Source organism: Monodelphis domestica, chromosome 4 (assembly GCF_027887165.1).
Source record: "Monodelphis domestica isolate mMonDom1 chromosome 4, mMonDom1.pri, whole genome shotgun sequence".
NCBI lineage: Eukaryota > Metazoa > Chordata > Mammalia > Didelphimorphia > Didelphidae > Monodelphis > Monodelphis domestica.
In genome coordinates, this window is record NC_077230.1 from 411,596,724 (window position 1) to 411,608,243 (window position 11,520).

The following is an 11,520-nucleotide window of genomic DNA, read 5'->3' on the forward strand; positions in this document are numbered from 1 at the left end:
ATAGAGCCAGCTCCAGATTGGTTGGTCTCTCCTATAATGTCATAGATTCACTGTGCCTAGCAAAAAGCACATTGGATTTGTACTCAGAGAAACTGACTTTGAATGCCACCTCTTCCACTTCCTATCTGTGGGACCTCCCTCAAGTAAGTTAACTTCATTGCTGGGGGTTTCCGTTTCCTCCTCTTTTAAATTAGGAAACTGGACTTGAGGATTTCTCATTTTAACTCTCATCTCTAAAATCTATATGAGGGGCAGCTGGGTGGCTCAGTGGCCTAGAGACAGGAGGTCCTGGGTTCAAATCTGGCCTCAGACACTTCCCAGCTGTGTGACCCTGAGCAAGTCACTTAACCCCCATTGCCTAACCCTTACCACTCTTCTGCCTTGGAACCCATACCCAGTATTGACTCCAAGGTGGAAGGTAAGGGTTTAAAATAAATAAATAAATGAACAAACAAACAAACAAATAAACAGATAAATAAATAAATAAATAAATTGATTAAATAAAATAAAAAATAAAATCTATATGTCTAAGATCCTATCACCACCAATCCCTCCTATACTTACTCTCATGGGAGTCTGCAAGTAGTGAGCAAGCCCTTTGCCCTAAGTTAAGGGGCCTTCAGTCCTCTTAAAATGCAGATCTCAGGGGCAGCTGGGTGGCTCAGTGGATTGAGAGTCAGGCCCAGAGACGGGAGGTCCTGGGTTCAAATCTGACCTCAGACACTTCTCAGCTGTGTGACCCTGGGCAAGTCACTTGACCCCCATTGCCTAGCCCTTACACTCTTCTGCCTTGGAGCTAATACACAGTATTGGTTCTAAGATGGAAGGTAAGGGTTTTAAAAATACAATAAAATGCAGATCTCCTCTGGGAAAAAAGTCATATTGTAAGACCCAACAGTCATTTTCCTTTCTATACAACTTATATAATACAACTTTTTATATCATATCATAATATAGCTTATTTTTTTATTTTTTTATATTTACTTTACTCCAAAAGTTCCTTATTTTATAAGCAGAGTCAGTGGCCTCCACTAACCAGAGAGTCTTCCTGAGTTGCTGGGACCATCCATTCCTTCTTCAACTAAAGAAAACCATCATTCAGTGGCCATCCTTATGGATATGAACCTCTCTAGATGAAGATATCCTAGTACTTTGTTAAGAATAATGGATAATCTTGGTCTTTTTAAACCCTCACCTTTTATCTTAGAATCCATACTGTGTATTGGATCCAAGGCAGAAGAGTGGTAAGGGCTAGGCAATGGGGATTAAGGGACTTGCCCAGGGTCACACAGCTGGGAAGTATCTAAGGCTAAATTTGAACCCAGGACCTCCCATTTCTGGGCCTGATTCTCAATCCACTGAGCCATCCAGCTGTCCCCAGACATGGATAATCTTGAGAGCACCCAGAGGAAGGAAATGAAAATGCTGGTGGTTATGATTCTCAGGCCATGAGGAATTATGAAGTAATTGGGAAAGTTTACCCTTCAGAAGGACTTAGTGGAGATATATCTTTGGGGATGTGAAAAGTTGTCTTCTCTGAGTGCATGTAGGCTGATCCTTGGTTGAGATATATGAGAAGAAAAGGAATGGGCATGTTTACTCTTCAGAAGAGAGAATTTGGTGGAGGATATGGCAGCTGTCTTCAAAATATACAAACCCACACATGAAAAATTAAACATAGCAGCAATGAGTAAATTTGTGTATCAGTATGGTATGATGAGGAACAGGACATGCCTCTGAAATCAGATGGCCTGTGTTCAAATTCTACCTGTCACTTAACTTCCCTGGGCCTCAGTTTCCTAATCTGTAAAATAAGGAAGTTAAGACTATATAATCTGCATGGGTGCCATGGTCCCTCTTCTCACCAGGGATCTTTGAGCCAAGGCTGCATGGCCATTTGCTGTGGAGGTTGTAGTAGGGATTCCATTTCAGATCAGGTTGGGCTGCATGGCCTCTGAGGTCTCTTTCTCTTTGGAGATCTTGTGACTTAATATGTTCTAAACTCAACCTTTTGAGAGCCAGGTCTAGAGATGGGAGGTCCTGGGTTCAAATCTGGCCTTATATACTTCCAACTGTGTGACCCTGGGCAAGTCACTTAACTCTCATTGCTTTGCCCTTATCACTCTTCTGCCTTGGAACCAATATATAATATAGATTCTAAGATGTAAAGTCAAGATTTAATTTTTTTTTCCTATCTTAAACTTTGCCAAAGTTCATGTCTGGCTTCCATAGCTGTCAGGGAACCAGAAGGGTTTTTTATTTGTTGATCTTGTTTTGTTTTTGTCCATAGGAACTCATGAAACTATTTACTAACATGTGGAGAGGTTGCAATATCCAACGGGAGAGGGAATTTTCACACCTGGGAGGTCACAGATCCTTGGAAGGAAACAAGAATGCTTTGTTAGGTTGGGTTTGGGATTTTCATCCACAGTATTTGTCTTGATCTGTTGTAATTGCCAGGTTTGACAAACATGCCCCAGAGGGGCCATTCACCTAGAGCTGGAAGAGGTATTAGGGGCTACCTAGTACAACTCTTTCATTTTACAGAAGAGGAAACTAAGGCTCAAAGATCCTTCCTTCTGGTCATGCTGGTATGAAGTAGCAGAGCTGGGAGAGATCCAGAGCTGAGAACTTCAAAGAAAGTAGGGCTAGCGTACTTTTCCCACCAGATTTAGACTCTTGGATGGACTCCTCTGCTCCACTCTGCTGGGCATTAAAATATAATGATTTCCTTGATGACCGGATAATCCAAAGTAGCATCCCAACAAAAGGTAGCCTTCTTGTAAGGCCAGAATCAGACGGCCTCCCTTTCATCAACCCCAGGGAGGCTGGGCTCCAGGCTTGACTTATTAGACAATAGAGGCCAGGTGGAACTCCTGGTCCTGTGTCAACCCACATTAGTAGAGGGAATTTTCTCATTCAGGGCTTCTTTATACCAATGACATTGCCAGTCCAGTGCCTAGTTCTAACCCTACATTTGATAGAATGCAAGCTCCAAGAGGTCAGGTACTGGTTCATTCGTGTCTTTGTATCCCAAGTTCTTGGTACATAGTAGAAGCTTAATAAATATTTGTTCATCCATTGGTCAGTCTAGGTGGGAGCAGGAAACCTTTATGAAGGCAGGCTTCTGAAGTGAGTAGTGGATGAGAAGCCCTCACTCAAGTAGAGAGAACTTATCAAGATTATTCAGGCTGGGGGTAGCTAAGGAGCTCAGTGGCTTGAGACCCATCATGCCTAGAGATGGGAGGAGAGAGAGAGAGACAGAGAGAGAGACAGAGACAGAGACAGAGACAGAGATAGAGACAGAGACAGAGACAGAGAGACAGAGAGAGAGACAGAGACAGAGAGACAGAGAGACAGAGAGAGACAGAGAGGGAGGGAGGGAGTAAGGATGGAGGGAGAGAGAGAGGGAGGGAAGGAGGAAGGAGGGAGAGGGAGTGTTGGCTGACCAGTTACTGAGCTATAATGCATAGAAATGGAACCACTGGCTCCAGGTGGAGGTAAGGGGTGGTAGAATATAAATCCCTGTCCTCAGGCTAGTTTGATTATTAGAGGGGGTGGGAACATTTCCTACATAGAAACAAAGGGTTATTTCCAAACTGGTTTTCTGCTTAGGAAAAAAGAAAGCTGCATTGAATGCTTAGAGGCAGGTGACTCTTGGATCTGCAGTCAAACTTGATCTGATTTCAAAACCTATTTCAGGCAGATACTAATTAAAGGATCTGACTGCTCTCAGACTCAGTTTCCTCTTTGGTAAAATGGTGATAGTAATAGTAGTTGCCCAACAAAATTGTTGTGAGGTTCAACTGAGAAATATGTATAAGGTTCTTTGCAACCTTTTAACTGGTATATGTGTTAGCTGTTACTCTGATGCTTCCACTGGACATGACATTTTGGGAGTATAACATATACAACTCTCTCTAGACTCTGAATCTCAGAGATGTAATGGACTCCTGAGGTCATGTGGTCTCACCTCCCATGCTCTTCAGCAATGTTCTTTGGAGCATCCCTGACAGGGCTCCATTCAATCTCTGCTTAGAGTCTCTAAGTAATGGAATGCTCAGGATCTCTTGGTCCAGCCTGTATGAGGCACTCCTAATTGTTGGAATGGTCTTTCTTACGAGACAAATAAAATCATCCTCATTATATCTTCTACCTGTTTTTCCTAGAATAAGCTACATGAGAAGTTTCCTATGTAACAGCAGCCCTGAAAACTCTTCAGACATAGATTTTACTCTTTTCCCACTTCTTTACTCTTCACCCCAATAGTCCATATAGTTTCTCCTGGTAAAATTTCACTGCTTCTCTAACTATTCCTCAAAGGACGTAGTTTCTAAACTCTCAACCTCCCAGGAGTCACTAGAATTATTCTGGTTTATCACTCAATGTCCCTTTTAAAATATAGTGTCCAACTTATTTTTTCTTTCTTAACAGAGATGGGAGATTTCAGATGCAGAACATTATATACACTGCTAACCTATTCAAGTGTTGTTTGGTTTTGCTGAATAATTTCTCCCCTTCTTTTTTCATTCTTTGTTTAAAAAGGACAGTTCACTGGGTAAAGGAGATAGGGATGGAGAAATACACTGGGAAATTAAAGTGTTAAAAATAAATTATTTTAAAGCATTTTTAAAAGGAAAAATAAAAGTAATGCCCAGAATTGAATACAATGCTCATGTGTTGTGAGCAGGACTGAGGAGGATAGGGATGTTTCCTTTCCCACTCTGGAAGCTAGAATTTTTGTGGCATGGTGGATAGAGCACTAGGCCTAGAGATAGTAAGATCTGGATTTCAATCCAACGTCAAGCACTCACTAGCTGTGTGACCCTGAACAAGTCACTTAACCTTCACCTACCTCTGTTTCCTCATTTGTAAAACGAGAATAACAAACAACATCCCTCTCAAAAGGTTGCTGTGAGGATGAAATGACACAACATTTGTAGAGAGCTTAGCATAGTGCCTGAAACATAGTAAGTATTCTATAGATGTTTATTCCATCCCTTAAGATCATATGCTTTTATTTTTTATGAAGGCTCATTTGAACTTGCTTTCCATGAAAATCCCAGGATCTTTTCCACATAAATGACTATCTCCCTCATCCCGTACATCGACTAGTCATCTTTTGAACCAAAATAATGGCTTTTACATTTATCCCTCCTCTAGATACCCGACTCTTGACTGGCTTGGCCAGACAATGTCAGGTAATTTCTTAAAACAACAACAATCAGCATTACCACCAAGAAACAGCCAACGACAGCGGGAGGATTAGTTGAGAGACAACAGAATGATGCTGCAAGGAGTAAATAACCCATTTCTTCCATTTGTCACTTCTCCTAGTCCTGGTTTGTTTGCACAATTGTAGAGGAGGTGACAAACACCCCTTTAGCTCAGTAGAGAATAGTGATGATAAATGAGGAGAGCCTGAGAAAACGAAATATCTAGCCGGGAGAAGTGAAGACTTCAAGGGGATGTTATAGCTGCCTTCAATTAATCAAAGGTATGTTATATAGAAGAAATAGAAATAGCCTTGTTTTGTTTGGCCCCAGAGGATCAGACAGTGGGCCAGTGGGGGAAGCTAAAGAGAGGCATATCTGAACTAAATGGAAAGAAGAACCTTCTAAGGCTCAATGCTATTCCCATGTGGAATTGGGCTGCTTTTCCAGGCAGTGATTTCTCCAACACTATAGGTATTTAAATGGACAGACATTTGCTGAAGATGCTCCAGTGGGGATCCCAGTTCTGACTTACCATCTCCTGGATTTTGTGCTTTTATAAACACAAACAGGAAACCCATCTTGGGAAGCTAAGCTAAGTAGCACAGTCAATAGAGTGGCAGGTCTGGAGTCAGGAGAACCTGAGTTCAAATCAGACCTTAAACACTTTCTAGCTATGTGACTGTGGGCAACTCACTTAATCCTGTTTGCCACAGTTTCCTCATCTATAAAATGACCCAGACAATGAAATGGAAAGCAACTCCAGTATCTTTGCTGAGAAAATATGAAATGCCTGCCTAGTCCTTGTTACTCTTCTGTCTTAGAATTGATACTAAGATAGAAGATGGGGTGGAGGAGACAGACAGACAGAGACAGAGAGAAACAGAGAGAGAGAGAGAGAGAAAGAGAGAGAGAGAGAGAGAGAGAGAGAGAGAGAGAGAGAGAGAGAGAGAGAGAGAGAGAGAGAGAGAGAGGGGGGGGGGGAGGGAGAGAGAGAGGGGGTACAGAGTAGCCTAGGGAAGCATCCTAAGGAAGATGGGACTTGAACTAGGTCAGGAAGGGTGAGAGGAATTTTGAGAAAGTGGAGAATATGGGAAACAGATACGGTCCATGAGGACTAAAAGAAATACACCTGAATTCATAGATTTGGAATTGGGTGAGAATTCAGAGGCCATTTAGTTCAATGCTCCTATTTTACAAAAGAGGGGACTGAGGCATGGGAAGATTAATTCCCCAAGGTCAACCAAGTAGCAAGTGCCCAAGTCAGGAGTTCAACATAGGAACTCTGATTCCTAAAGCAGTATGCTTTCTACTCTAGTACACTGTTCAGATCCATCATTTTACAAGTGGGGAAACTGAGCTCAAGTGAAAATTAAGTTGATCACAGTCATAGAGAGCTAGTGGCACCCACAGAATCTCACAGGAGGAATTTCTTTTGTTTTGTTAGCTCACGAACCCATTGGCAGTTGGCAAATATTTTACCTCCCTACCCCCTCCTTTCAGCTGTTCGCCATAATTAAGTTTTTGGGCCTCAGGTCAAATACCACAACATGTTGGCTCCCTTAAATGCCCATTTCACAGCCAAGAAGTCAGAGGGTAAATCTGGAATGAAGGCTTCCCTGCTCTGTGTGTGGTTTCACACCTCCTACCTTACCTCATTGCCTTCAGTTGCTCTCTACAGTAGAACGTACAGAAGGAAAGAGGCAATAGGGCTTGGAACAGTTGGTGTTAACCAAATACAGGTGGGCTCCACTTAAAAAAAAGACAATTGAGACTTATCAAACTTAATGGGTGATTATTTGTTCTACAAAAATATTCTTCTCTCCTCCAAATGAGGCTTCCTTTAAGATCTTTATTTCCCACTTCCCCCCTTTTATTGGAGATTTGGGGGCGCCTATGGGCATGGAATGTGGCATACACTATCACACAGTAGTTGCCTTTTCTTTACAATTTTTAAAAATTTCCTCTTAACAAGGAAAGGCTCACTGGGGAAATATTCAGAAATGATTGTGATATAAAGTGAAATGTATCATAAATAGTTAAAGAGAAAAGAAACGTACTGTATAGTTAAGGTGATCTGTAGCAATTTGACTTTCATCCCACTTTTCTGGAAGGCACCAATATGGATTGATAGAAAGATTGAAGGATAGGAAGTTAGAAGATGGAGCTTCTCATCATACCTCTCCCCTGTAGTTTTCAGTTGTATCCAACTCTCCATGACTTCATTTGGGGTTGACACTGGAGTGGTTTACCATTTCTTTCTCCTGCTCATTTTTACTAATGAGGAAATTGAGGAAAATAGGATTAAGTGATTTTATCTAGAATCACACAGCTAGGATTTGAACTCAGAACTTCCTGACTCCAGATTAGCACTCTAGCACTATAGTGCCACCTAGCTGCCCATGACTAGCTAGATGAACTTGGGTAAGTCCCTTTCCTCTCTGGTCCTGGGTTTCCTCGTCTACGAACTGAAGGGAGTTGGACTAAATCCAAGGTATTAAACATGCAGCCCATGGGCCCCAAATACTCCCAAGTGTCACCTAAACTAGATTAATATTGGGTAGGAAAATATTTAACAAAAGAAGTAAAAATACAATAAAACATTGATAATATCCCATTTTAACGTAAAATCAGTGTTTTGTTGTTTGTTTTTGTTGGGCTCCTCACATATGGATTATTTCCCTGTTTTTATGTGAGTTTGACATCACTGAACTTGGTAACTTCTGAGTTTCCAATTCAAATCCTGCTTCTTTTGCAGAGAGATCAATGAGAGAAGCAAGAGCAACTAGTAGATAGAGCACCACACCTGAAGAGAGGATGACCTGAGTTCAAATTTGACCTCAGGCCCTTCCTAGCCGTGTGATCCTGGGCTAGTCACTTAACCTTATTTGTCTCAATTTCCTCATCTGTAGGAAATGGGAAACCACTCCAGGATCTTTGCCAAGAAAACTCCAAATGAGGTTACAAAGAGTCAGACGTGACTGAAATGACTGAATGACAAATGAGTGAAGCTATAGCTTCCTCTCAGAACATAACTTAGAGAAAGTAGAAAAAGAGGAGACAGAGAAGTAGACACTCAAGTATTTGGGACAATGAGCCCCAAGTCAGAATTTTCTCACATTAAAATGTCAACTAGTTCTTTGAGACAATTATGTTTGCCTTTTTAGCTGTTCAATTCAGCATTCATTTGCCTTCACCCACCTCAATAAAAATATTCAATAAGTCAGATCCCTGGAGCATTCCACTGGAGATCTCTGTTCAAATTGTCATTGATTTCTTCATTGATTATTCTTTTCCTCCAATCATTCCAGCAGTTCTCAATCCAGTAACAACACTAACTATATTATCATCTCATGTGCCTATCTCTACCTGGTCCACATAGCAGCAGAAGAGTCCATGTCAAATGTTCTGTTGAATTCTGGGTATACTATCTCTATAGCATACCTCTGGTCTAAGAGTGGTAGCATGGTATGTTTTCCATGAGGCCATGTTGGTTCTTGGTGATTATTGCTTCCTTTTCTAAATTATCACAAGCCTTCCCTTACATTGAACAGTGGATTTCAAGTCAGATGTCCTGGATTTTAAACCAGTCCTGCAACTCTATGTCCTTGGCTTCTCTGGCTTCATCATTTTTTTCATCGTCATTTTTCTTATTATAAAAATGAAGTAGTTAGACCAGATGGGTTATACAAAGCCCTCCAAGACTATTATCTCCTTCCTACTTCCACACTCTCTGTTTTGCATCTCTAGAACCATAATTTGATCAGCTTTATCATTGATATTGGAAAAAAAACATGTAAATCAAGCTTCCTATAGCTCTTTTTTCTCAAATCAAACCCTGATCTCTGACCACAGCCCCCTAGATGGGTTGGAAGTTCCTTGAAGGTAAGGTCCATCTCACTTTTTGATTTGTAATCATGGTACTGAGCATGGTGTTTGGCACATAATAAACACTTAACTTTTCATTTGTTCTTTTATTGTTTCATTCATTCATTCATTCATTCATTCATTCATTCATTCATTCATTCACACAGCTAGGTAGAACAGTGGATAGACCATCAAACCTAGAGACAGGAAGATCTGAGTTTAAATTTAACCTTGGACACTAGGTTTGTGACCCTAGACAAGTCACTAAACCTGTTTGCTTCACTTTCATCTTTAAAATCAGTATAATAATAGCATCTACCTCCAGGGTTGTTGTAAGGATCAAAAGAGATCATTGTAAAGCACTTAATACAGTACCTGGCACATAATAGGTTATATATAAAAATATTAGCTATTATCATTATCCAGTTAGTGATCCTATTATCCTATGATCATGGCAGCTGCCATACCTAGCACTTGGGGCACAAAAATAAAAATGGAAATCAGAACCTGACTTTGAGAAGCTTATATTCCACTTGGATATGGATGGATTCAAAATGTACACAAACTAGTAAATGCACAACAAATGCAAAATGATTTCTGGACAGTTAACTAGGAGAGCACCAATAACTCTTGAAAAAGTCAATTTAGACTTGGCATCAAGAAAGGTTTCCCCAGGACAAGAGCACTCCACAAATGGAATAGCAATGGGCTGCTTCTGGAGGCTGAGGGTTTTCCCTTACTGGAGAAAGTATTGAAGTGATGGCTAGAGATTCCTAATGCAATATGTTAAAAATATTATATATAATATTATGTATATGTTAGACCAGAGGGCTATTGAAGCTCTTTCCATCTTTCAAATTCTGTTTATAAGTGTGGAAAGGTGGAAAAAGGAATAAACTGGTGCCCCTGAATTCAAAACCTATGTGACCTTGGATAAGTCATATAGCCATTTCTCTGTGCCTCAGTTTCTTTCTTTGTAAAATGAAATAGTTGAATAGGATGACCTCTAAGGTCCCTTCCAATTCTAAATCTGTTTTTCAATTTCCTTTTTGGAAAAGTGAAGGGGTTGAAGTAGATATTCTCTAAGGTTATCTATTCAAGTGCTGGTTAACTCCCCAAACCCTGGGGCAGCCTTTTATCCCTTCCTCTTATGTCTTAGTCCTAGGGATGGCGACTTATCGTGCCTGAGCTCCTGCAGCAGAGAGAAGCTCTGGTAGCTCAGAGCCAAGAGAAAGATAAAGGCAGAGGAATTCCCAGTGAGCCCTCCCTTCCACCCCTACTGCCCAGCTACTCCTTCAGCCCCCACAGCTTCCTGCCAACTGTTTATGAAGAGACACACAGTGGAGAGGGGAAAATGCCTCTATAATTAAGAGATTTAATGATGGCTTTGCCCAATATTGGGGATTGCTTATGTCTCTCATTACACACTTTAACAAGCATGTTTCTTCATGGCAGGGCTCTGGGACTCAGTGGCTGCTCACCTTGCCATGTGTGACTGATTCTGGGGCATTTTATGAGGCTGCAGATTAAGAGTGCACATAAAACCTACAGAAGAGGCCTGCTTGTATGTGTGTGTGTGTGTACACATCCACTTGTAGGTGTGCGACTATGGCATCTGTGTGTGTCCACAGCCCCTCCTCAATGTCTATAGCAATTTTTGGGGGGGTATCTTAATGGCCATGCACACCTCTGGGTTCCTGAATGCATTTAAGAACATGGTAGGTAATTCATGCATGTCATTGTGTATGAGGAGATGTATCCCCTTTATTAGAACATAAGCTCCTTGAAGGCAGGACTTATGTGTTGTTCTTGGTTTCGTGTTCTGGGCACCTAGCACACTGCCTGTGTGCATACGGCAATGCTTGTTTTTTTAAAAAATAAAAATATGCTCATTTAATAAATATGAGTGCTTCTTGAAGTCAACTGAATTTAGTTCATGTGTCTTGACTTGATTTTTCAGCATGGGTCTATGCAAGAATCCCAGAACTGCAGAATCTCTAAAGTTGTAACTAAATTCTAATCCTCTCTATGCATTCCCAACAAATGATCCTTCAGCCTTTGCTTGGAGGTCTCCATTGAAGGAGAATCCACTCCTCATCCCCCCAGTCAATACATTCCTTTTTGGAATAGCTGTCTGATAGTATTTCCTTATATTAAGCCTTAATTTGACTTTCTGGACCCCATCTCCCACAATCTTCTCTTCTCTAATCTAAACATTCCCAGTTCCTTCAATCAGTCCTCAAGTTGTAGGAACTCAAGGTCTTTAACCATTCCAATTGCCCTATTCCAAATGTTCTCCAACTTACCCTATGGACTGGATCCTATGATTCATTGAGTAACGTCACAAGGAAACATTTCCAGTTCCTTCTCCTGATCCTCATAAGGCATTATCTTGAGGCTCTGGAAACATCTAGAAAGCACTTTCCCCAGGATGGGGTTT